At 42.7% G+C, this 27,726-nt stretch overlaps 1 protein-coding gene across 4 annotated transcripts in view; it reads left to right on the forward strand.

The window, feature by feature from the left end:
* The first annotated feature begins 305 nt into the window (after window positions 1-305).
* MTUS2 (microtubule associated scaffold protein 2) overlaps window positions 306-27,726 on the forward strand; it is a 318,231-nt gene continuing 290,810 nt past the window's right edge. For 2 of the 4 annotated variants that reach the window (XM_075419956.1, XM_009938145.2), the window contains exon 1: window positions 23,997-24,782. The gene's annotated coding sequence lies outside the window, so the exon portion shown is untranslated. Of the gene's footprint in view, window positions 316-23,996; window positions 24,783-27,726 lie in introns of those variants that run through there. The other 2 variants (XM_075419965.1, XM_075419974.1) reach the window with 2 other exon arrangements.

Below are 27,726 nucleotides of genomic sequence, written 5' to 3' on the forward strand. Positions count from 1 at the left end.
AGCTTTTGTTTCACAAAGTTTTGTATTCTCTTCCCCTTTTGAGGGTAGGTGCATTGCTTCATTTCACTCACTCCTGACACAGACCAGCTTATTTGTGAGTTAATGTAAGGAAACTTGGACAGGATCATCATCAGAAGAACAGGATTTTTAATCCTGAGCACTGTGTTTACAAAAAATTTCATGGTGTATGTCCTTGTTATCTACTTGAATTCTAATGAGTTTTTAATTTATTTTTTTAAAGGTTTCCACCCTGGGACTATCTTCTAGGGCAGATTGTCACCAATGGAAGTAAAATTTGTTTTTCCAGCGTTCTGGGTAAGTTTGTCTTCCATATTCTTAATGTCTGATTTGATCTTTGAAATATATTTGCTACCAAAGAATTCTTTTGCAATTTGTCTTTAATTTTTATGTTAGTGCTAGTCATTCCAATGAAAAGAAAAATCTCTCTAACAATTTTATAAACAACAGAGATAAAGGTGACCTCAGAGCAGACCATGAGACTTTTACTGGGGAGAATTATCTGACAAAAGTAGACCTTTGCATTTGTAATATTTTTGATTTCTATCTGATAGGTATAGTATATATTGAAAATATGAATACCTAAACCGATGTACTATATATATAAACTAAATCTAGTTAATTTTTCAGATAATATGACTGTATGTGAAGAGTCTTTCATGCTTGGGAAGGCATAACTTTGTAGGCTGGGAGATGACTGTGACATGGATCCTGGTAAAGTTGTGTTGTGGTGACATGAGGTTCTGTTCTCTCCTGAGCAATCACAGCGCTTGCTGATATCTCTGGGACATCAGCAATGATGTTTTACCTGGAAAAAGACAGCTATGCTGGCAAGTTGCAGGGCAGTATTTGCCACCTTGATAGGGGTATTGGCTCTTTGCCCACCAGTAACAGGCTCACAATGGTCCTAAAGCCTCAAATGACTTGAGAAAATGGAGGTGTGACAGTGTAGGCTCTGGAGGGAGGCTGACTGTGGAGCGCTGTCAAACGCTGGAGGGAGTGATGGAGGCCACAGGCTGCCTCTTCCCAGCCTACCCCGAATCAGGCTGACTAGGTGCATCCCTGACTCTGGCCTAGCTGAGGGTAACCTCAGATGGACCAAATAAAACCAGAGCTCTGATGCCACTTTTTCTGTGATGACCCTGTCATGATGGGACAAAGTCTTCTGTTGTGGTCTTATACTGTCCCCGGTTTTACAGTAGGCTCACAGTCCATTTTCCCTGTGCATCAGTAGGGTGTGACAGCCTGCTGTGTCCTGCTGGCTGAGCAACCACAGGGAGGACCAACAAGAACGACTGTCCATGTAGCCCAACGTATGCCTCCCTGAGTGTGCATCTCCTGGGGCCAGGTCTGATCCTGTTGCTCAAGTGATAAAACACAGTCTGGCTGGAGAAGTTCTGATGGCAACCTGGCATGAGGGTTGCTTTTTGCTTTGGGAGACTTGGACCTGGTCTGACCTGGAGTCAGAATGTTCTGACAAGAGCAGCCAGCACTGGGAGATGGTCAGGACCCCAGCAAAGCCTGGGGGCATGGCTCTAGCATGGCTCTAGCATACAGCACTGTACATGGTGAGGAAGACACCCAAGATGTGAGATTTCTGTGGTAATCAGACTGAAAGCAGAAAGCAGATGGGAGCAAAGAGAAAGCAAACTTGGGTCATTGGCAAGGACGTTCCCACTATCCCAATCCTTGATGTAGGAAATCCCATACCACGCCTGTCTCCCTCCCCAACCCAGACTGTGGGGCCGATAGGGACTGACAGGGCTCGGAAAAGTAAAGCAGACACTGTCATGGCATGCTGCTGGCTTGCAAGGGACTCTTCATACGTGCAGATACCTTTGGGCACAGTGCTGTGTAATAGGAACTGTATGGTCACAGGAGTTTGGGGAGGAATATCTCATCCCTTACCCAAGTCTAAAGCTTTTTCTCTGGCAGCAGTTATGCTCAGTCACAGATGATGTGGGTTTTGGCTGTGAAATGGGTGATTGAACTGGTATGTTACAGTCTTCTGGGTGGCACGTGCATCTTCGTTGTAATCCTGCAGCAGTCAGGTGGCTAAACACCAAAAGAGGACATTCCTGTGTTTATGAGCTTACAGGTGGCGTGTGATGCCCCAGCACTCTGCTCCACGTGAAAGAAGGGAGGGCATAGCGCAATGCACGTCTTCTGTTGGAGGACATTTGCATCCATTGCACTGAGGATGTGCAAAGGATGTACAAAAATGCCTTTTATGCATTTCCCAGATACAAATGACTGCTTTAAAAGCAGTTAACTCTTTCTGCCTTCTCATTACTGAGGTTGTAAGTCTTGTAACTCAGCCAGTGGGGCTAAACCTGTATGGCACTTGTGGGTGGGAAGAGTTGCTGTTTGGACCCTCACAGAGTGTTCCTGTGTATAGCTCTCCCACTGCCATTAACTGGATAAGGTCAAAGCCTGGACCCTGGATTCAGAGCTTGGCTACAGAGGTGGAAGAGCACAAGCTCAAATGAGAAATACAGACTAAGTCTGAGTATTCTTATTTTTCTGTATATGTCTGGATTTCCCAGTTTGGTTGAAGACTCTCTAGTGCTTGGATGATTATGAAAAGGACTATATCAATATCGAAGTGGAATTGTACAATGTTTCAGTATTCTGTAATCACATTTAAATGAGATAAGACAAAAAAATAGCAGAGGAAGTAATTTCTTAGTAGTTTTCTCCAAAGGGTCACATTAAAGTGCTCTCTTCCATAAGGTATGGTGTTTCACCGTCATCAGGTATTAATTGTCAGCTCAAGAAGGAAGAGGTGATGGTTTTAAACTAAAAGACAGTAGATTTAGACTGTATATAAGGAAGAATTTTTTTACTGTGAGGGTGGTGAAACACTGGAACAGGTTGCCCAGAGCAGTGGTAGATGCCCTGTTCCTGGAAACATTCAAGGTCAGGTTGGATGGGGCTCTGAGCAAGCTGATTGAGTTGAAGATGTCCCAGCTCACTGCAGGGAGTTTGGACTAGATGACCTTTACAGGTCCCTTCGAACCCAAACTATTCTATGACATGTCAATGGTATTCAAAATAAGGCCTGTGAGAAACAGCGTCAAGTTTTCGAGTCCTTGTGGCTAGAAGGATTGAAAATTAAAGGTCATCAGCTGGAAAAAAGCTTAGGGAATCTTTGAAGTGCATTTGATCTGTGATAAGTGTGAAAGATGTTCAGCTTCTGAAAGGGAAAATTGTGCTACAAGTAGATATTGACTAGAACAAGAAACATAGGAGGCTATTGCAATTTGAGCACTTGCTGCAAACCTGGGAGAATAAAGTTTCCTGGCCTGTTCCAGAGTTGTGTACGAGCATGGCATTTTCAGACCCCTGTGTTTTGTTTCAGATAGACAGGACCAAATAAGGTATGTTTGGACACAATGTGACTTTCACCTCTCTTGTACTGATCTTACAGCACAGTATGGGAAGATGATGGGTATTGGAGAGCATAACCTTCTTTAAGAGACTTGTGTGAAGTTAGTGTGTTAGCCACAGCTGTGCCTGATGGGAGGCTTGCTGACATGACACATAAATACTGCTCGGATAGCATTACTTCAGAAAATATTGCCTAAGGAATAGGTCAAAGTGGTCTACATGGGAACTTGAGGATCAAGAGTTTGATACCATGCCTCCGCATTTATTCAAACAGCTAGTGAAATACTTCAAAGAGGGATAGATTTTTGCTGCTTTCAGCTAAAAATCAGAAATTCAGGGAAGTGACTTGATAATATTTTAAGTCATCCAGTAATTTAACACTGGATTACAGTTGAAATCCCATAGAAATACTCAAGATACTTTATACTGTATCAGATGGATTAAGCATGATTCACTTATTGCATTAAATTCCAGAGGGATTAATAATGTCTGGCTCATTGTTTCCTAGGCTTATAAATTTGAAGACCGGAGGGGACCACACGAATATCTATTCTTACTACTTTCTCAGTGCAGGTCAGAGAAAAAATGCAGGATGTATCAGTAGTAGTCCTTTAGTTTTTCTTTGTTTAGAATATCTTCATTAAAGACCAAAGTCTTGATTTAAAGGGTACCAGTAGTAACGAGTCTACCATGTCACAGGTGAACTGTTGCAGTAAATAATGAGCCTTGCCTTTCGAGGCAGTCCGTAGCTCTCTTCGGCTTCCTAATGTTGTACCTCATTTTTTTTCAGTGCTGGACTGACAAGGAATCTGTTATCTGGAGGATGATTCTCCATTTAGTTATCTATTTAGTTAGCAGCATTTGAAATTCATTTACCATGAGCAGTGTTGATGTACTATGGTGAATCTTTTAATTCAGGATTTTATGTATAGCATGACTTCAAATCGCCACGTAGTGTGAAATTAGGACTAGAAATATGTCCTGTCAGCACACTACCATTATCAAATGATGATGTAACTGCATACAAATGACCATGTTTACATGACCAGGCCTGTTTTCCATACAGCTGTGTTGATTGGTGTTAATTATGCTACTGTCTTTCAATGCCTTATTGATTGTGTCCCATGATAACCTTTCCCTGCTGCTGCTTACTACTGATGTCAGTCTAACTGTTCAATAAGTGCTTAGGGTATCCCACTTAACCCTTTTAAATACTGCTTTGGTATTAACTCCTTCCAGTCACCAAGAACTTCTAGTGTTCTTATGTGTGTTAAAAGTAGTCACTGAATCAAAAGCTATTGGTTCATCTGTCCTCTAGTTTTGAATGCAGGGTTTTAAATGAGGGGCTATTTAAAGCTCTCTCTGGTTACTGATGGCATGGGAGGTATGTCATTATCACTATAAGATGCAAATATAGCATCTTGCATCTTTCTGAATGCAGAGTAGAAGTAGTTGTCAAATACATTTGTCTTTTCATGAATTGTTTGGTAATTTTTGTCTAGAATGACTAGTTGTTGAAGTCATTGCTTGGCATTCACTTATTCTTGTTACATCTATTGTCATAAACCTCACAATAGCTTTTTAATGTTTTTTTTGCTTCCATCATTTGCTTGTGTTTCTGTAATGTTAATTTGTATTCATTGCTATCAGTGTCTTTTTTCCCCATCTGTTATGTACTGTGGGTTTGTTTTACAGGTTTTGCTGCTGCTGCTGTCACTGTCCTTAGCCAGAATTCTTCAACCAAAAAAGCTTCCTTTCACGGCTGTAGCACAGTGATTTTTTTTTTTCCATCATGTAATAAGGCATCCCTTAGCAGGTCCTTTCTGTATTTTTGTGTGGCTACTTGGTCCTGCTCAATTTTGCTCATGATTGTTTTTAGGGTTGAGAAATTGTCTTTCTAAAATATCCAAACAAGTAGATTAAATATTGTGTAAGATTACATATTGTTTTCTAGTTGCAAAAGAAATTAGAGCATTGCCCTTTGCCTGTAGTGACTCATAATTTTCGAGTTAAACCATTCACCTGTATCCAACAGGAGTACAACATAACATCAGCTAGAGTTTACTTTATTACTTTCTTGTATTAACCCATGAATAGAATGTCCAGACTTTCCCAAAGTCTTACTAGTAAAGTGGTTCTTCCAGCACAGCTTCTCTGCTAGAATAAAATTCAGTGTGACAATATTTTTCGAAACTTCAAGGATATATGCTGGAGGGAGTACCTCATTCTGTTCCCTTACCTCATTTGATGGATTTCTAGCAGACCTCAGCGCTGTCTCAACTTGTCATTTGCCAATATTCCAGATTCTGCTTTTCTTTTTGCACGAGTGGTGTCTATGACTTTATCTTCTGCACACCGTGTTTCTCTTAAATCGGTACGGTGCTTTTCAGTGTTGGTTTTGTGTTGATTTTTATCATGTGGTTTTTGTTTGTTACCTTCTTAACCTTTGATAGAATTGAGCTTCCGTTTGAAAAAGGCAATTCTAATTTCTACTCGAATTGAGCCCAGTCATTGCTGTTGGAACAAATTGTTTGCCCTTTTTAAAAAAGCTATTCAAATATCAGCAGTATGGTGAAAGCATTGTTTTCTATTTCTAGCTCTAATACACAAATCACAAGCTTTTTGACCATTTGTGTTGACATGGAGAGGCTCTTATTTGCCAGTCAGACCTCTACAGTTGGCAACTCCCAGCCCATAGGGCCTTTTGCAAGCCCATGGGCACTGCCAGGCTGCTGTGCAGCGGTAAGAGAGGGCAGACAAGGTAAACTTCGTGAGATGGAGTTCATACTGCGGTTGGCTTTGGTGCTGCTCTGGACAGTAGCCAAAACAGAGGGAAAGGGCAGTAGCTGAGGTCAAAAATTGGTCTATTTCCTCCTGTTACGCTTTGCGAAAGCCCTGGAAGTATAGTCTTAACAAATGGTTATTACTCAGATCACCAATAAAAATTTATCGGGTTAAAACAGCATGCATGTAGAAATTAGCTTCTCTTCGTTTGAAGCAAGTGATTTACCAGCAGGTTGTCTTGCTCTGTCACCAGAACTGACTCGCACATCTAGCCTTGGTGAGGGTTTGTAAGGAGCTGTATGGGCAGAAGATGGTTCACATGAGATGGTCACATCCAAATGTCTGAAAACACAGTGTAATACTGGGAGATGGGGACCTAGCACAGAAGTATTTGGGCAGCTGCGTATCCTGAGTAGAGAACCCGCAGAATGATTTACCAGACATATTGAAGTGGATTATGGAAGAAGTTACTAGTTTCCCATGTATAACCATACCATTACTGAAGTGTTTGGAAGGAGGAGCATCCTAGCTGGAATCGAGTCCACAGACCAGGATTCGGCTTGTAAATGCTTTGGGACAAGAACACTGTGTGTTCATTCAGTGTTGTGTGGCTTAGTTGTGAGGCATGCTGCTCCCAAGAATCCCTTTAGTACAAAGGATTAGTCAAATAAAATGAAGACTATCGACAAGGCTAAGAAATGATCCATCTGCAATGACAGAATAGCAACAACTTCATAAGCTCCTGGTTTAGCCTGCTTAAAGTTACTTGCAAAAACTCTTCTGATATGTTAATTATATTATTCATACTGTTTTTCCGAATTGCAAAACAAAGTGTGACCTTGATTTCAAAGTAGAAGTACATGAAAGCATGCTGTGCTTGTTTTTCCATAATTAATCATGTAGAAGCCAATTTTATGGCAAAACATATAAATGAGATGTCAGAATATTTGTTTGTAAATACTGTGCTTCAAGATGTTAGTGCAATTGGGGTCTCAGTTTTAACAAAATCCAGTACTCAGTTTCACTGTAGGATGAAAGCATAGCATGAAATATATACTATGGTTAAAGTCTAAATGGACATACCATAACTGGAGTATACATTGTGTTTAGTTATTGCAATGTGTGCACAGAAACATACAAAAAATCTTCCCCCTTCCTTTCTGTAGTGGCCTAAGGCAGTGCCGCTCATCCCCATCATCCCCGTCAGTCACCCTTGTATAACTTAGCTTGCATGAAGCACGAACTTGGTAAGCATCAACAGTTTTGGAGCGAGGAGGGTGCCATGGCAAGTCCCCCCCCAGTGCAGCCGTTTGCAGGGCAGACAGGTGGAGACATGGGCCCCTTGACCTGCTGCCTGTGCAGGCGGGCTTTGCCATGTTTAGGCAGCACAAGGGTATAGGGAAGCTGCGGAGTGAGTTCAGAAGAGCTGGAGAGCCCCTGCCAGCGAGGGTGGGTTTGTACACCCAGGGGGGCTTGGGCTCCCGCCTAGCCAGGGCTTCAATTACAGGAACCTCTGTCAGGACAACCAGAAAGCCACACTGAAACTAAATGGGTGGAGCCATTGGGATAATAACAAATGCCCATGAACATCATACATGGGTAATTTTGCATAATAAAGTTCACAGCTGATGTTTGTATTATAAGTGCTTTTTAAATAGGATTTACTGAATTCATAGAATTCTACTATAAAGTGTCACAGGACAGTATTATGTTATAGTTCACTTCAGTTGTCTCTCTACCTCTAACTAGTCCTGGCATTTAGTATCTGTTACATGTGCAGTATAATGGGTTGCAGCATCAGGCTGCATTCAGTGCATAAGCTAGTATTAGTTTGAGTCTTTTAGCCCTTCCTCCTAAGCTGCCAAGTGGCTAGAGGATATAGCTCTGAGAGAAAACAATTTAAACTTTCTCAGTGAACCAGTTTTGAGAAGAGTTTTTCTCAAATGCAGAGTTTCACACTGAAGCCGTGTGATTAAAAGCCTATGGGGGAATCAGGCATGGGGATGGTTTTAAGGAAGATCAAGGGACTGAATGCAGTTTTTTCTTCAAATGATAATTAAAGAAACAGCGTCCTCATTAGCATAATACACTAAATGATAAAAAGAATTGGACAGATGCCTAATCTTGAAATGCTTCTTAATTTACAAGTGCACATTTTAAAAAGAAAGCAATTGAGGTCTGTTCTTTCTAGCTGCATGCCTGAATCATCAAAACTGCTGCTTATATAACTTACTGTCTCAAACAGGAAAAAAATCCACAAAAAAAGTGAAGTTATATACTCCAGGACACCATCCATACAACATCTGTTGCACATGTATGGATACTACAGCATCCACAATACTTCAGGTCTTCTGAGACTGGATGCGTACCAGACAAAACTTCTGTTTTTCAGAAATCTTTTAATTGAGCAGGTATTTTCAGCTGGGGCCATATGGAACCCCAAAGAGTCCAAAGGCAGCTGCCACAGAAATTAAATGTTCTTTTCTGTTGATTCTTCACTTAATTATCTAGAAGATAACCTCTCTGAGTTTCTTATGATGATGTGTTGAGCCACAGAGAAACTTATTTGAGAGCCTCTTCAAGTTTAGTTTTTGGGAAGAATTTCTGAATTCTTGTTAAGGGCAAAAATGACTTTCTGGTTTTACTGAAATGGTGAATCAAATGAGGCAAGATGAAATAGGTGGCATTCACATTGGTGCCTCCATGACTTGCCTATATTCTGTTCTTGTCAAATATAAGCTGCAGTAGTGCAGGTTCTCCATGTCACTTTAAATATCATCCTGCTTCTGTTCTTTTACCACCACATTTATAGGCTCCCAAAGGGTTTTGAAGTGAACCAAAATCTTGTGAAGTCTCAGAATTATGCTGCGACCTGCGGGTGTGGAGAGGCTCATGAGACTGTGTCTGCGCTGCTGAACAGAGCCGGGTCTGCGGCAGGGAGCGACCTGCTCGCGCTGCTCTGTGCACCCTGCTCTGTGCTGGGCGTTGTTCCGCACTACCCAGCACTCAGCTCGGGGTCTCTTCTGGGACCCGTACAGTGCCCTGTACAACAGCATTATTGCTCTGCGTGCATGTTTTTTTCCATTCAAATCTTGTGCAATATGGTGAGCACCAGAGCACTACTTACAGTGTGAAGCTTGAGGGTATGTGTTACGGGCATGTGGGGTCAACGAGAAGGGATTTTAGGAGTGCTAAAATTTGCTGGGCTAGTGATGGAAAACTGTGGTGGTGGATGTGGGAGAGCCAGACCTGATCTGGTCTTGTCCATGCTGCTACTGAGAGTGGTCCCTGGTGTGAATGGTCCCCCAGACCATGCTGGGGTATTGCCAGACTGTTTAAAGAAGACTTACCTTAGTTAAATGACAGTCCTTTCGTTGTCTACTAGTGGTAGAATGTGCATCTCTGGAAGACTCTCCAGTGGGAATTACACTTTTAATAAGGTTAAGTGTATTGAGAAAATGGCTTTATGGAGTGAAAATGATTTCTCAGAGCAAACTGACTTTTGAATTATTCCACTTACAGTTCCAGTGCAAGGTTGAGGATGGCTGCAAATGGATGTTAGATTTTTCTAGATGGAAGTAACCCTCCTTTTCTCAAATCCTACAGCTTCTCTTCAGATGGAGAGCTAGTACCCACCTCTTTGTGTGGGAGCCAGAGAGGAGAGAGGTAGGCTGGCGTAGGCAGTCTCTACCAAAGCAGTATCCTGCTCCTTTGAAGCTTACACATTTTGACAAGTGCAGATCCCAATTTAATGTTAGATACTGAAAAATCTTCAGCTGATGAGTAACTTGACAAGGACATTCCAGAAAGTCAGAAGACCTTTCAGCCCTCTGCTAGGTGACTGCTACCGTTGATAGTGTTCCTGGCTGGGTTTGTATTTGGCATCAAGACTGTTACGAAACAAGCTGGATGATTTAGTGCTTTAGAGTAAATACTAATACTGTTCAGATGATGTTACGGCAGGTAACTTATTCAGATTCCACCTTTACCTTGGAAGCCACTTGAAGTCAAAGGCCCACCCATTTGATTTTTCTGATGTCTTACACATCAAGCTCAACCTGATCCCTTTATGTCCTGCTAATCTTTCATATGTGCTGAAGCAGTAACAGTGGAGCTGGAGAGCTCTGATATATGAAAGGCAGCACTATTGATCTTGGTGATATATGTGTTTCCACACAGGGCTTTGAACTTGTGATAGTTCTGGAGAATGAATAAATGGAGTGGTATGTGCTAGGGTGTGTATTTTAAAGGCACTGCTGTATCTCATTCAGATCTCTAGTTGCCACAGGTGAGTTACTAAGACTTGAATGTCCTTACAGTTCGTTGTTCTGAATGCTGCTAGTGCTTCAGGTATTCAAAATCCAGCATTGCAGTCTGTAGGGCTCTACAGACTTCCTTGGGATTTTCTCTGCATGCCTCCTTGTTCTCTGCTTATGGTGCCTGCGGCGGCTTAGCTGGACACGTGGCACGGGATGGAGGGTGACCCTTCCTCATCCGGTTCAAGGACTTTGGGATCCACTGGGGCCCTGTGCTGGCATTGTATTTGGGTTTCTTCTCAGGTGGGGACAGGGTAGCAGGGAGGTGTCTTGCACCGCTGGGGTTAGGAGGTAGTGGGAGTGCATCTCCAGGCCTGGGGATCTAGTTCTTACCAAAATAGCCCATTTTCATCTAGTCCATGTTCATGGAGAGCTTGCTATGGCTTGTGCATGCTATAAAGACCAAGTCCGAAACAGTCTTGCTCACCTTCTGTTTTTCTGGTAGATTTTAATGATATTCATCATAGTCCTACTAATTTTTCTTGTGGGTCTCATGATAATTCATGATGTTTTTTTTGTAAATGCCTGTTTTGCATACATGTCATTTATACATATGTGTATAAGCTTTTTCTAATCCCTACAGTTCGGGGGGGTGGTAGAAGCTAGAAAAAGTAACACAATTGCTCTCAAAGGCTGAACTAACAACTGACAAATAAATGTGTTGTAATTTATTTTTAATGACGAGGTTTTGGAGGAATGACTCATAACTTTTGAATTGTAGGGTTTTTCAACGTTAAATTTGTTCTACTTGTACTTGTTTTAAGGACTCTTACAAGTAAATACCTGTAGGCTCAGTTATTTTTCCTGCTGGGAGTAAATGGGATTGTAGTCTGACGTTTATGTTTTTTCTAGCACTCAGGTAATTCCTGTCAGACCTTATCTGTTTACACTTCAGCCGCAGTTATGGATTTGTCTATGTTCCTCTGTTGGGATCAATCACTACAGTAGCTAAGAAGTTTCCCAGGAAAAAACCTCAGCAGTGATCCTCCTCTTCCTCTCTTCAGGGTTTTAATTTCTTTTCCCTGCAATGTCTTCATTTGTATTACATCACTGAATACTGGGATACAACCCTTGATATGAGTTTTGACTTTCTGAAAAACTTGCCAGGTTTAACTTTATTGTAAGCCTTTTGTTCACCAAATACTACTCCTGGCATGAACAGTTATAATGTATAAAGATGTCTCTGAAAGAAAGATTCAGGCCACTTCTTGCTTAAGTGAATTTAACTCTTAAGAAAGGAAGAGGAGGTCTTCACTGACATAAGAAACCATTCAAAAAATAACTGTAGGAAGGTTGGAGCCTTTTCTGATTTGCAAGAGCATTCTTCTTTTTCTGTCTGCCCCTGAAGCTGCTTAAGAATCTCTTCCTGTAGATTTCAGGGGTTTGTTAATTTGACTTACTTTTAAAACACTGTTTCTATGGAGTCAAAAGTATGCTTTGCATGCTGGTTCTACAGAAAGTAGAAGAAAAGTAAACAGTTGTTCCATTTCTCAATATGGGAAAAGATCAAGAGTATACCAAGAGCCTTTCTTTAAAAACAAAAAAAAGACAATCTTTCTCGCAACTCCTCCTGAAGAATATATTTTTTAGGTATTTGCAATTTAGGAATTTTCTGAATGGAGGAAGCCTGAGTATAGGTGTATAGCTTGCTTTAGAATGTGTATTTTTCTCAGTTTTCAGTCATAAGGGTAATGTAAATATTTCATATGCTTAGGGGTCTATGCTACTTCTAGGTTAGAATAGAATATAGGAAATTGTGAACCTGTCACAGTTTTTAAAGAAACCTACATTATTCTGTTTTTGCTGTGAATACATGTTCCACTTGTACTAAATTTCAAAGACTACTTTGCTAAAATTTCCTGGACAATAGCTTGGCATCTGCTAATTTAATTCCCATGTAGTACCGTAATAGGATATAAATTAGAACTCTGGCGACTACTGATAATATTCAGTGAAGACGAAACTTTGAGGGCTGTGAAAGGGATTGCTTTGCTCATACTGCAAGTGGTGACAGAGAGGTAGAAGAAAGTTTGGGGGAGCAGATGAAGGAGCTTCAGCTCTCTTCCCACACCAAACTTGATCCCTACCATGAAGAATTTCTTTGCAAAAAATAATTTTTTTTGTCTGTATCAAATGATTGAGAAGAAATTTGCTGTGATAATGAGTGAAAATAGATGACTGTTACCACCTTCTGCGCCCAGTCAGCAACCAGGATTTTTCCTAAGTCTCTCTCTTGGTCTCCCTCAATTACTTTGCCCATTCCCTTGCCCTCTTCTGTAAATTCCTGGCCTGACTCCTTTACCCTTCTCCTAAGTTATTTTATTATCAGTAAAAAAGTTCGGGATGTGTTGTTTTTTTCATTATCCTCCTTCCTTCACCTGGGCGAAAGGGAAGATTATGGTGAGAGTTAGGAAGTGTCACGTTGCCAAAAATCTCATCTCTTAATTAGAAGAGAACAGGGCACAAGCTATGAAGCGGCATGTATAGATTCACATTGAGATGCCTTGAAGGTAACATTTTTGTTCAGTTAGGAGAAAATTTTGGTGTTGCTCTACTGACCTGAAACTGTGTTGGGTGGTATCATAGCCATGCAAGTCTGGATACAGGCAAGAGGGAGAGAGAAAGCTTACCTTTTGATAAAGAAAGAAGAAAGGAAGAAGGAAACAGCTTTCAGAAAAATGACTCTGCAATGACTCTACTGTTTTTTTACCACTACTGATGGGTCTTTTCAAACTTTGCCACATTTTCTTCCTCACATTTTTCAGCTTTTTTGCTTGAAAAAATTAAATGTTCTCAGATCTAAGTTCCTGCTGTTGACACTGCACTTCACGTGAAAAACATTTTATTTGGAAACATGCTGAAATTTTTGCGCAGCCATAGCTTGTAAATCCATCCTCTCCTCTCCATACCTGGATGGGGGTTTTCTTTTTAGTTCCTGATTGGGACTGACCTGGTTTGACCACCATTGACAGTTGCAGTTACCACTGCGAGGTCAGCTCTTTCCAAGACTACCTTTTAATCCTGACTGGCCTGATGTCCTGCTATGCCATTCTGCACCTTAGCCCATCTCTGGTTCCTCTCTGTGAATGGCTCATCAGTATTCAAGGCATGTAGCTAATATAGGTATTTTACTCTTTTTCTGTGCACATTTTTCTGTGCAGAGTGCACAGCTGACTACTTGCTGCCCAGTCCCACAGCAGGGAGTTACCTGCACATCATCCTACCTCAAATCCTGTCACTCTTCCTGTGGCATCCCTTAGATGTTCAGTGCCCCACTTCTGATGCAACCGCTTCCCCGACGCAGCTGTGTGCACCACTCTCCTGGCTGGTCTTCTCTGCTGCACCACCCTCTGCAGCGACCTCCTCTGCTGCCTCTCCTCCGTGGCCAAAGCAGTAGCAAGTGCTTGTCCTCAGCCCTGAACGCCCTTCACATCTCCACCTGATCCATGGCCCGTTTGACGCCTCACTCAGCAACCACTGGTCTGTGCCTCCCACACGCTTATGTTTGTGTTACGCTTCACTGCTTGTATCTCCAGAGATTGTCCACTGGTGAAGCTGGGTGGGGACGCTGGTAAAAATAGTTTTGCTGCATAATAAGTTTTGTGCTTGATCAATAACGATGGGTCAGTTCCAATCTTTTTCCAATTCTGCAGAAATCACTGGCAAGGAATTTAGAAAATGCAGTTTTCTGCCCTTTGACACAAGCCTTTCCCAGTAATAGCTCATCTCTTATCTAAGATGAATGATTTAATAAATGAACTCTATGGATTGACTTCAGCATTCTGGAGTTCCATGATTAAGTATATCACAACAGAATGTTGGTCATGAATAAGCAAGAAAACTACTTGGGGCTTGAATGTCTTCTCTCACTTTGCACTGAGTTAGCTCCAGCAGCTCTGCCGCAATGTTACACCCAAGTTATATAGCGTTCGGTTATGGGCATCTGATTTACTGGGGCAGGGTCTTTTATTTGACACTTTGAAATGGTACGTTTTAATGTGAATGGGCTGAAGAGGGGTTTTAAAATGCAAAATAGTGATGCATAATGAAATTTATCTCTGAGAAGTGGGTCTTGTCAAGAGGCTTATTGGCTTCACTAACCATTTGGAAGAATCTGACTGCACTTCTGGTTCTGCCAGGGTTTGCTGACTGACTCTATCTTGCATCCTTAGAGTTGTTTGCTGGACATCCTACAACAACTAGCCTTTTCCTTTAAATCCTCTGAAAGGTGTTGTCATGGGTATCGTGACTGTATACGTCATCCTGTCTTCATCAGTGAGAACAGAAATGCTTCTCAGGTCTTACAGTCACTGCTTCAGAGACATTTCTTTTTCCTCTTTTTTTTATTTTACTTTTGCCTTTTCTTCTTGCCTTCAAAAGGCAGTGTGAATTGATTGGGAATCCAATTTCCACATATTTACAAGTTCCATTAAAATTTCATTTCAGTGGGTTGCCACTATTGAGTCGTCACTGGTTTATTGTGTTGGGAACACAATCTGTGCCTTCAGGACTACAAAACCCGCAAGGCTGTGTTTCATAATACACCAGATTTTTATGTACTTTTCGTAAATGTTGTTAAAGGACTTTGGATTATGTCTTGTTAGCTTATAATATTGCAAACTGCACTGAAGTAAAGGATGCTGCTACTGTAACAATCAAGCTGGCTTATACCATGTTCTAGGAGTAGGGTATTTTTAGCTGCTGGAATTACAAAAACTGCCATCGCCACTAGATCCAAGGGAAGAATTAATTGCACTAATTCTGAAAAAAATGCACCTGTAAATTGCTGGTAGAACAATGTTCTGAAGAAAATTCTGCAGTACATAGTGAAATTGGTACTCCTGGAATGTGGTCTATTAGGTGTAAAGGTCTGTTGGAGTTGGAGCTGCCCTTTGCAGAATGTGTGGTCATTTACCCATGATTTGAGGACATTACAAGGAGGATCCATTTCTGAGCACCTCCTGAAGCATACTAGAGTCATCCTTTTGAGCTGATGTGTCATCTTTATTGCAGGAAAGTGACTACACCCGTATGAAACGACAGAGCAAGACAGAACTCCCTCTTTGCCTTTAATTGCCTAAAACACTAAATAGGTGGTCTTCACTAGAGAAGATGGTCAGTCTCCATTCATAGTGCAAAAGTTGGACCTTGCTGATTAGTCTGCAAGCCTTCTTCCAGACACCATTTCTGTTATCCAACCCCATAGTTATAGTGGAACAGCCCGTCTTTCTTCTGTGAGAGCAATTAAGTGTATGCACTTCATCAAAGTAAGGTGGAAGAGTTTATGTAACCTTATGTTGTTGCTGTAATAAGAGTATGTGCTCTGTGAAAGATCTTTATGGGTCAGAAGAGATTTTTTTTTTTCTGCTGAGGAGTTGGCTTCCCACAGATCTAGCAAAACCCAGCCATCTCTGAGGATTATTAACTTTTATATTTGAAGAGTTCATCTTGAGTGCTGTCTTCTGAAAGGCCAGAGAAAATTTCTTGGGACATGCAGAAGACATATAAAAACATCTCTGATTATATGCAATGTGTAATCCTCTTATTTGATATCAGTGATAAGTGGAGCCTTGATCTGTGTATGCTGTGGTCCTTTTTTGTAGCCAGGATATTCTGTTAGCATAGTGACTAATGCCTCCCTTCCCAGCTACATGAAAGCTTCTTATTTACACAGCTTCAGTTCTTCATTCTTGCTCCTAACTGGTCATTTAGCAGACTGGCTGCTGGTGTGGTCGGGCTCTGCAGATTGCGTTTGCAGATTGCAGGAGCGTGCTCTGAATGACACACATCATTACACAGGCTCTGGCCCTGGTTGCTGGGAATTATGTAGAAAAAAACATTTAAAATATCTGGCTCACTAAGGCTGAACAACACAAAACTGAACCACGTGCACTGGTTAACTGTTGGTGTCAGTGTCTTTGGACATGATGTTGAGCCACAGTAGGTGTAGTGAACAAAATGAAATACATTAGAAATGTTGCAGATCTGTCACAGCTAATTTAACCTAATTGTGCAGGAGAATCCTTGGCAGCTTTAATTGTGTCTTAGAATGGTATTTATCACTTGTTTTCATACATAATTTAGTGAAACAATCAGTACAGTGTGACTGCAAGCATGGTTTAAAGTTAAGTGGAAATATAGGAGGGAAGGCATGAAACTGAGGTTAGAGAAAACACACTAAGGAGAATAATTAGGTGGGAAGACTGGAAGGAGGCTAAAGAATGGGCAGGCAAAAATAAAACTTGGAGGGATGAGGAGGAAGTAAAATCCAGGAACTCAACAAAAGCTTTCAAAGAGGAAGGTTGTTATAGTTCGGCTGCGGCTGGTAACAGAAGCGCCATGCGGCTGCCCCTCCCCTCCCCCCCCCCCCCCGGGGTGCGGAGGAGAATGGAAAGAAACAGGCAGAAACCAGTGGGTCAGGATAAGGGGCAGTTTAAGGGGCAGTTTAACAGAACAGCAAACAAAGGCAACAGTAACAACAACAGTACAGATAAGGAAAAAACACAACACAAACCGCACAACCCAGAGAGCTGCCCTCCACGACCGCCACCGCGAACTCCCGAGCTGCGAGTGAGTTCCCGCTGCCCCGCTCCCCCCCCACCGGAACCCAGCATGAGGCACATGGTATGGAATACCCGGCTCTGTTTGGCCAGGTTGGGTCAGCCCGCCCAGCTGTGCCCCTTCCTGGAGTCCGGTGAAAATTAACCCTGTCCTGGCCGAACCCAGGACAAAGGTGAAAATGGTCTGGAGTACATTAGAAACAGATACTGCTCAACACAGGCTTTACCTCGAAGTTGCAGGCTTAGAGGAGAGCTGGAAGGCATCTTGAGACATCATACTTCTCTTCCCCAGGGCAGGATCATGTGCACACTTTAAAATGTTGCTGACCCATTTTCATGTGCACTGAAGAGAATGCATGGCATTCATTAATTGCATGGGTACTCTTTGAGGCTGGGTCTGTTCAGGCATCTGGAAATATTTAATTGATACCAAGCATGACTGGAGGTTGAATCCAAGCACTAGAATGGTCCCCTCAATACAAACAACTTGGTAAGTAGCCGTATATGAACATCAGATACCAGTATTAAAATGGGAAAACCGATCCTTCAGGATAAAATCTCTCTGTGCTGGTGAGGATAATGTAATCTTCAACAGCAATATAAATGAAGTTGTTTTTATTGAAGGACACTTTGGGTTTTGGCATCCACAGAATCAGCAATGGAAAGTAGCTAGACAGCAAGACATTAGTAATTAGAGCCTCTCTTGGTGTTCAGAAGTTTTGGTTCTCACCAGAGATCTGTTACTGGTGTGGTTCATGGCCCTTTGCCAGGTCGGTGGACATCCTATGCTTCTGTTTCCCTACTTGCCCCATGTATGAGTTATTGGTCCTTAAAAGCTGGAGCTGGAACAAGAAGTCCCATGCTTGTAAATGTAAGAGTACTTATGCAGAGCTACTGGTATTTATAAAGCTTTTACTGCATATAGCATGTGCTATCATGTCCAAATAAGTATGAGCAAAAATAAAGGTAGGAAGAATAAACCGTTTCTGAAGTGACTGGAATGCTTTCGTTGTGTTCAGTCAATTTTAGAGACCTTGTTTATGAGCACTGGGAGCTCTGCTTCTCCCTAATTTCTAACACAAAGGCAATGGGACATTCTCTAGAAGTCAAAGCTGGCAAATCCAAATTGATTCGAGAAAAACATCTATTCATTTCACATAAGATAAAACTGTAGCATTCATCAACTTTAACATCTACATGAAGTAATGTACACCAAAAATAGAATTTTTAAAAAATGATGATTTTATGGATTTCAAGACTTCAGAATTGTGCCAGTGATGACAAAGCTAGCAGAAGAACTAACGAAGATTTGTTTTGGTTGGGTTTGTTCCTCAGGAGTTCACTTTTTAACTGAGTTATACTAAACCCTGATGCGTCAGCGAAGCTGTGTGCAGGAGAGCCCTTAGTGATGCTGTAATTGCTAGGGAAACATCGCTCACGGCTGCACATTATTAGGCAACAGACAGTTACTATGGGAGAGAAACCTTGATGAAGAGATGAATTCCTTGGTGTCTCATAAAATACTTATTTCAGTTGCCGCTTTCCCATCTTTCAGCAATAACTCTTTCCCATGAAGCATTTCTGTGGTCACAAGAAGTTAAAGCTTACTTTAAAGCCTGTTCTCAGCCTTTCTCTACAGAACTCTCACTCTTCTCCCTGGTCACTAACTTTCACTAAACTTGTGGGAATTCAACTCTTCCATCAAAGTTGCTTGAAACTGGCCAGGGAGTTAAAAAGAAGTTAGGCCATGCGAATAAGCTGTAGTTATTATTTCGGACATTCTTAGAGGGATATGGTATAAAACCTCACACAGAAGAGCTTACTCAGTCTTTACTGGATAGATCTGGGATAAGGGAGTGTTCTTCCTCTGCATTACTCTTACATCATCTTCTGAAGTATTTGGCCTGTATTGCTGTCGGAGATGGGTTGAGAGGCAAGATGGGCCTTATGTCTGAGCTGACGAGGCAACTGCTATAACAATACCTGCAGCTTTATAGGAAGATGATCAAAGCATGAAATACTTGTGATGAGCATCTAAATACAGTAAATGGCAGGCAATAATCCTAGTTGGCAGATTCCTCAGAAAAGCCAGAAACGAATGTGTATAGAGCAACCAAGGAGCTCTTCTGGACCTCACAATGGCTGAAGCCATCTTCTGTGACAGTTTTCCAGCTCAAGGAGGACTTTCATCTCTAGAGCTTCATCATAACGGACCCTAGAAACACCAAAATCACTTATACAAAAAAAAAAAAGGCAATCCAACACCACCCCCACCCCCCCAACCTGTTTTGCAGTTGAATGCTAAAGTACATTGTGGACAACTGGTATTTCTCTTCCAGACAGTTGTTATTCTGTATCGGGAATTATATATATTGATATCGGAGGAATACTGATTCTGATGGTGGTCTTAGATTGTTGCATGTATAGTCTGTGGTACACAATAACTATATTAGTTGGATACTTTCGCATTAGACAAAGGATGGTTAAATATGCAAGTCTGTTTAGCTAAAATATGGTTATTTCTGAACAAAATCAATGACAATTTTTTACGATTTTTTTCTAGAAGCTGTGAATAAAAACCCCTGCCTTTAAAATATAGAATTTTATATTAGTGACACACAAGTTCTTGCTAGATAAAGAAAGGATTTTAATTTTAGGTTTTTATTTCTTGTGCTCTTGCCTCTGTTCCTGTGAGCTGCTTATGTTCATGGTGTTCTTCCCTTCTAGCCCAAAGCATTCAATGATTTCATACTTAAATGGTTCTTGGGAATATCCTGTTTTGGTTAAAACAGGGTTTGTATATTTTTGTTGTTGTTGCTGGCTTGACTGAGGAGTGCTGGTATCTGTTACCAGTTTATTTCCTACAGGAAAGCTGGGATGTCCTCTCTTTTGCTGGCTTGGTGGTCTTCGTACAAGACTGAAGTTCATGATGATTCAGGTGGAAGAATGTCCCTGGCATCAAAACTATACTGGCAAATAAGCATTCTGTTTGTTGCTGCTTACAAGGAGGTCCCCAGTTAGTTATCAAAAGTGTTTATTCCTGGTAGAATAAAGAGCTTAAGAAAGCTTTTTTCTTTGGGGTGGTGGTGAGGAAAATCACAGATGTCCAAGGAAGGTTTTTAGCTGTTAAATTAACCAGCAACCAAATCCTAGTAAAAGGATAAAACAGATATTTAAGAATTCTTTGTAAATAGTTAATCGAGTAATTTTGCAAAGCAAAAACATGATAGTAAATTGTATTAAATGTATATCTTAGAAATTAGACTCCATTGCATCTTTATTTCAACACATTTAGTTGTTAAATCTCAGATTAAGTATTATGTAGCTGGGAGGCATACTGTGTTTGCTTTCTGGTGTGTTTTTAACCATAAATAGCTCATAATAACTTAAATTCAATTAAGAAGCCCATCTGTTACTGTTCTTGTTTTCTTACCCATCATTTAAATGGTAAACATCAAACCCTAAACACTTCAACCATGTTCTCCCCTTTGACAAAGAAAATGTGGTAAATGTTCACCTTATTGTGAAAGCAGTGCCAAGCACACAAGTACAGGAATGAAATCATCAGCTGCCTTATGCAAAATAATTTTTCTCAATAAACTGCCCAAAAAAACCTGACCTGCCTTCTCATCACACATTTACCTGCTTTTCAAACTTACTTCTCTATTGATCTGAAAGGAGGTAACCCTAGCTGATATGAATATTAAAAAAAACAAGAGATTACACCCTATAAATTTTTCAAATACGCTTCTTATTTTAATAGTCTGCATACACTTTCTATCTGTTTAATGAGTTTGAAAAGCTTAATTTTAAAAGGCAGTGGGTTGCTCTACTACTACTACCCAAGCACTGTCATGCGACGTTGGTTCTTGTCTAACAAGACTACATAATCAGAAAAATGAGCAGCAATTTTTATAAAAATATATTTTTTTATTTCCTGGAAAACAATAAATGTGCCTGAAGACTGGTTTCAGGCACAAACTGTTTAAGCTAGCCATTGCTGTTGCAGTTGTTTGCATCAAACTTAAGTTACCCTTTATATCTGCTGTCATTCAGTACTTTTTATCTTATTGGACCTAAAGTTTTTCTTTTTAAGCCTTATCTTAAAAGTAATTTATTTTTGGTTCTGGAGTTTTCCTACCATGACAAACATACTATTTTTACTGATTTTCCAGAGTAGCCAAGACAAAGGAAGGGGGGTGAAAAAATAGTAGGTTTAGTCTGAACAACCACAGTATTACAGTAAGTTACAGGTATGTCTCTGTTAGCAAAGAGCACTGCCAGGCCCTGAGGAGAAGCTGGCCCACGCCAGTCAGCTTTCTCCCAGTGTCTTCTAGGGCCTGTTTTGGGAGTTAGAGAGCTGGGAGATGTCCCCATTAGGCTGCATGTATGCAGTCACAAGCATCAAGGTGACATCAGAGCAACTGAAGTAATCTGCCTGGACTTGTGCAAAGCATTCGACACTGTCCCGCATGACATGCTCGTCTCTAAACTGGAGAGGCATGGATTTGATGGATGGACCACTCGGTGGATAAAGAGTTGCCTGGATGGTCACACTCAGAGAGTTGCAATCAATGGCTTGATGTCAAAGTGGAGACTAATGATGAGTGGTGTTCCTCAGAGGCTGGTATCAGGACTGGCACTGTTTATTATCTTTGTTGGTGACAGGAACAATGGGATTGAGTGCACCTTCAGCAAGTTTGCCAATGACACCAAGCTGTATGGTGCAATTGACATGCTGGAGGGAAGGGATACCATCCAGAGCAACCTGGACAGGCTGGAGAGGTGGGCCTGTGTGAACCTCATGAAGTTCAACAAGGCCAAGTGCAAGGTCCTGCACCTGGGTCAGAGCAATCCCAAGCACAAATACTGGCTGGGCAGAGAATGAATTGAGAGCAGCCCTGCTGAGCAGGACTTGGCGATACTGGTGGATGAGAAGCTCGATGTGACCCAGCAGTGTGTGATTGCAGCCCAGAGGGCCAACCGTATCCTGGGCTGCATCAAGAGAAGCGTGGCCAGCAGATCGAGGGAGGTGATTCTGCTCCTCTGCTCTGCTCAGGTGAGACCCCACCTGGAATCCTGTGTCCAGCTCTGGAGCCTTCAGCACAGGAAAGACATAGACCTGTTGGAGCGGGTCCAGAGGAGGGCCACAAACATGATCAGAGGGCTGGAGCACCTCTCCTGCGAGGAAAGGCTGAGAGAGTTGAGGCTGTTCAGCCTGGAGCAGAGAAGGCTGCGGGGAGAACTTATAGCAGCCTTTCAGTACCTGAAGGGGCCTATAGGAAATATGGAGAGGGACTTTTTACAAGGGTATATGGTGATAAGACAAGGGGTAATGGTTTTAAACTAATAGAGGGTAGATATAAGTTCAATGTAAGGAAGAAATCCTTTACTATGAGGATGGTGAGGCACTGGCACAGGTTGCCCAGAGTAGTTGTGGATTGGAAGTGTTCAAGGCCAGGATGGATGCAGCTTTGGGCTACCTGGTCTAGTGGAAGGTGTCCCTGCCCATGGCAAGGAGGTTGGAACTAGATGATTTTTAAGGTTCCTTCCAACCCAAACCATTCTAAGATTCACCCACTTCAGTCTTGTCTTGGAAGGTGGCCTTATCCCTGGCAAGCTACCTGGGCATGTTTAATTTACAGGGATGGATGTAGCCTAAGAGGTTTCCTCAAGCAACCTGAGCTAGCGGTGCTGGCAGCTGGTGGTCAAGACAGCGGTTCTCCTGTAATACAGGTATTTGATCCTAAGTCTGTAGGTGCCTCACTCCCAGGTCAATGTAGGAGTGATGTGGGAGGTGAAGAGTGGTGTGGTGGCATGGCTCCTCTCTGCCCTGCTTGCGGCCCCTTGTCCCTTGCTCTCAGGAATATGCCCCACCTCATACAGGGCATGTGAGCATGGCTCAGTTTGTTAAGTAACGTAATGCAGGAGAAGCTCTGCACCGGTTACAGGGAGTAAACGGCAAGGGAATGGGGACACGTATCAGAACGTGACATTTGCAGGCTTGGGGGATGAATAAAATCGTTTAAAATGGGGTTGGTTTGTCATTTTACTTTTCCTCATTTTTTTTTCAGTGTTTTTCTGAGCACCGAGCTACTGAGTTTTTAATTTGTGTGTCAGATCATTCTTCTCCTTCCTTTTCTCATGATGGCTCTTTCTTCCCATGTCTGTTCGCTCCTTCTGTTGTGTTCCCACATCCCTGGCTGCCTGCCCCTCTCACGGCTTCTGTTTTGTTGTTTAACTTCACTTGCATGTGCCCAGTCCTGGTCTCCTGTGGTCTGTCTCCTCTTCAGGGCACACTTTGTCATCCCCTCACCACCCTCACTTTCCCCTAGTGAAACCACAGCAGTGATGCTCATGCCTTTTACTTCCCTCCACCTCTGCCCCTGCCCTTTTTTTTTTTTTTTTTGCTCAGGGATTGCTTCCCTTCCCAGACTGCCACCTCTAGTTGAGCTCAGAGGGTCCTTGCCCCTCTTAACTCTGTCCCAGCTGCGGGGTTTCTCAAGGCTGTCCCATCGTACCAACAGCCACAGACCTCAGTTCCTGGAAACTGATACTACACAGAGTGGAGGAGGTGCTGGTTAATTATTCCTGCTCAAGCAGCTTTAAAAAGCAGGATTTTTAATCCTTTTCTCCCAGTGCAGGTACAGTCAGGTGAGACTGTTTTCCAATTTTAGAAGAAAATTAGGCTTTGTTGCCATACCGAGGGGGAATCAAAGAATTATTAAATGGTGGCAGCTGGGCAAAGCCCTTACATTTAGCTATTTCATATTTTTGCAGCAAAGTTGCATAAGTGACAGGTGACAGCTCCGTGCTTGTCTCCTTGGGGGCTGGTGAGAGCAGTAGGGAGATCTGCCTGGGGCTGCTGGTGGGGGAGAGGCGAGGTAGCTGCCCAGATACTGCAGGTCGGTGCTTTGGCAGTATTTTCTGAGCCATAATTGCTGGATTTTCCTGCTGGCGCAGAGCGATCTGCGAGCAGCGGCTTCCTGGCAGGATTCTGGGAATAGCACCAAACCCCACGACAGGCAGCAAGCAGGTTTTGTGCTCTGAGTCAGAAGCAGGCTGAGGAGATGCAGTCTTCAAAGCACCAAGGCGAGCCGGAGAAGGGGGCCTGTGCGAGAAGGATATTTCCAGCATGAGGTTCAGAGCCTGGGGGGACCTTCTTCTGCCAGCACGCTCGGTGAGTCTGCGGGTCAGCTCCTGGTTTTGGTGAAATCACGGGAGAAGGGAGATTGCTGCTGCCTTTCACTACCAGCACACAGAGCCAGCTCATCCTTCTAGCTATTTCTGTCTGCACTTATCTATAGCATCATCCCCTTGTGCTTGTGTACCTGCCAAGTATTCAAAACAGGCACTGCTGTGGCAGCCTCCTTCTCTCTCTCCAGCCTGGAGGATAAATGACTGGATTGCTTTTTTTTAATTGTTTCCCTGCATCAAGAATTTACGGTGGGAAAGCTGAGCTGGAGAAATGTTCTCAGGATCTGGTGGCCGGGTCAGCAGATCCCCGCTTGTTCTCAGCCCCTAGGGAGGTCCTGCAGCCTGGCCCTTGCCGGGCTCACTCGCTGCCCCGTGCGTTGGTGCGCCCTTTGAAAGCGATGGTTTCCTGGAGTGAGATGTGGTCTCGGGTAACGACAGCCAAAGTCTGGATGCGAGAGAGAAGACCTGGATCTGACTTGCTTGCAAGGGGACCCAGAACAGAAAGCTGAGTTCTTGGGTGAGTTCACAGCAGCCGGCTTGTCCAGTGCAGGTCTCTTCTTTATTACAGACTGTTATTCAATGTAAAAAATAACAGTATCAAAAATCCTAGCCTCTATATGCTGTATGCTGTCTGTATGTCATATGTGCTGTTTTGTTTAGTTTGGGCTGTGAAGTAGACTGGGCTCTGTGTTTAGTACAGCTCACCGTGGCTGGTGACTTTTTTCCCAGCTGGGAATCTCAGTGTTTGCACCTGGAGTCGTGCAAACACACGCAGACGTGCGGAACTTACATCCTGCTTTCAAGTCTCTCTTACAGCACTGGTTTGAGACAGCAAATTTCACTCAGATTGAAAAATTGGAATTAAAGCGTGTTTTCTGCCACTTCAGTGTATGCTTCAGAGGCACTGAAGGATAGACAACATGCATATCTGTAACACACTGCTTCTGATCCTTAACATACAAGGTGTAGACACAATGGGATACAGTTTCAAAGCACCTTCCCCACAATTACTTTATTGGAGATGTGGGCAAAAAAGATGGAATAGTGAGAATTCTCTTCTTTGAAATAACCAGTTTCTAAAGACAGGTTTGTTTTTTTTTTAAATAACCAAATTATGTTTCAATGTGAGGCTGTCAGGGCTCCCCAGATATTTTCTTCTATCCTTTCACTGACTGAAACTGTCATTGAAACATTTGAAATAAGACTTGGATTCGGACATCCTGTATCAATGTTTCTGTTTGTCAAACCTGTAATTTACATACGGATTCCTTATGGCAGTACCTATGGTGGAAGTTTGAACAGCAAGAAACATTGCAGTATGTAGAGTATCTAAATATCTAAATCAAGATATTGTTTCTTTCAGTGTTTGTAAAACACTTCTATGCTGTATGCAACTATTGATTTACAAAACGCAACATTAAAGCATTAATAGTTTTTAGCACTTCTGCAACATTATAAAGATATTTGTAGTTGGCTCCTGCCCAGATGGGAGATTTGGGCTGAGATTGCTTTGCCCTGCCAGCTACGGTCTGGATGATGCTTCTGGCCCGAAGCAGAGTCCTCAGCTTTTTGGCTTAGTTTCCCACTGGACTACGAAGTTAAAGCTGGCAGGTCCAAGGAAGAGTATGTTTTACCCTGATTGTTGGAAATTATCCAACTTGACTTGGGATGAGTCAGGCAGGTTTCAATATATATGTATATTAAGGTTTTTTTTAAATCTGCAAGTAAAAAAGTTCTGTTTTTCTCTCAACCGGTAAGTACAGGTAACAAGTTCTTATGCAGCCCTTACCATGGATTGATGAGAAATTCCATTACAAATGAGATCACTGCCACTGCACCATTGCACACATTCAAGAATGACAGGCCAGAAGGTGGGAGTCATTTTCCCTCACTTTTAGATGGTAGAAGTTGAACTGGTCATTCAGGCTCCCACTGCATCAAAGGGAGAGGTGCACAGTTCACCACACCCCAGATGAGCTTCATTCCCTTTGAGTACATGATGTCTACGCAGTCAAATAGCTGAATTCTCCTGTTGAGTCCCAGGTCCTGGTCCCCTGGATCAGATAGGCTGGGTTTCTTTTCTTCAAATGCTTGTCTTTTGGAAACGACTAATTATTTTCCTCTGAGACAAAACCCATGTTAGTTCTGACGACAGCTTACCGAGGGGGCTGACGGTGGGGGAGTGAAGGGTTACACCACACCTGGCTGGCTCCCCACATCGTGTACGGTCCTCCAGTGCTGCCCCAGCAGGAGGGTTACCAAAAGCACCCACATGCCGGTGCCTTGCTCCAAGACACACCCGTCATGCAGTTAAATGCTGCTCTGGTGTGCTGCAACACAGACCTCACATTACATCAGACAATTCTGAATGAAGAAAATGATCCACTGCCGCATGGCACCTTGAGTTGTGGGCAAAGCGCTTAATGTATGGATGTGACCAGGTGGGCATAGACAGGGGTGGCTGTGTGGGTACTTTGGGGACAAGAGACCTGTCCGTGGGGCAGGTGTCTTTGGCAGGGTAGACGCTGTCTCTGTTGGCCAGGGAAGTGCTTACCTGCTGAGCTGGACTGGATACGTTTCAGGCAGCCGACAGATGGAGCAGATCTCACCTGGTGTGACTTGCACAAGGTCATTCAGCGAGCCAGTGCCAAAGCTGGATACAAAAACCAAGCCGGTGTGTTACTCCGTAGGACTCACCACCTCCCCAGCACACAAACAGCCCTGCTTTGTTTGCGCTTTCCTCATTCTCCTGTGGTCTGTGAAATGCTTGGTCTACACACCGGTGCCTTCGTGCCCCGTGGTGGGTCTGGGTGGGCAGTGCTTAGCACCATGGCTACATGAGGATATGAAATCAGCCATAACTGCTGGATCAGAGGAAAAAAACAAGAAAAAATGGTTCTTTTCGTAGATTTTGGAAGGCGTCACAGCTAAGATCCTGTTATGCAGCAAAGGCAGCAGGTGCCTGACGCTGTCAGAGTGGTCATGGTGGCCTTAACCAATCCTTTACAAGCCACTAAGCTACACAACATTTGTGAACAGTGCTGCAGTGTGCTCCTTTGCATTCCAGTTCCTATGGAAACTTGCTGTAAGAATGTCTAAAATAAGTACAGTGGTTTGAAACTATTATTATTTTGATCTTTCCTTTCACCAAAAAATCTCCTTTATCACCTTTCTGGCTGAAATTTTAATACATTAAAAAGAAAGTTGTCAATATCTGGCAACAGTGTGCTACCTAGCTTACCCAGGTTTCTCCATCCTGGGATCTGGCGGATCCCAGGATCTGATATGGAGATCAGTGCTCCCTTCCCCCATCCTCCTCGCCCAGTGGGGTGGCAGGTTGTGGGTGTAAGTGTCAAACATAAATATATGTGTGTGTGTGTGTGTACACGCTGAAGGAAACTTGGCTCCAGCTCCCTTTCTTCCCCAGGTAGTGAACAGAACAGTGCTGTTTGTCACAACAA

This window comes from Opisthocomus hoazin, chromosome 1 (genome assembly GCF_030867145.1).
Source record: "Opisthocomus hoazin isolate bOpiHoa1 chromosome 1, bOpiHoa1.hap1, whole genome shotgun sequence".
NCBI classification, from domain to species: domain Eukaryota; kingdom Metazoa; phylum Chordata; class Aves; order Opisthocomiformes; family Opisthocomidae; genus Opisthocomus; species Opisthocomus hoazin.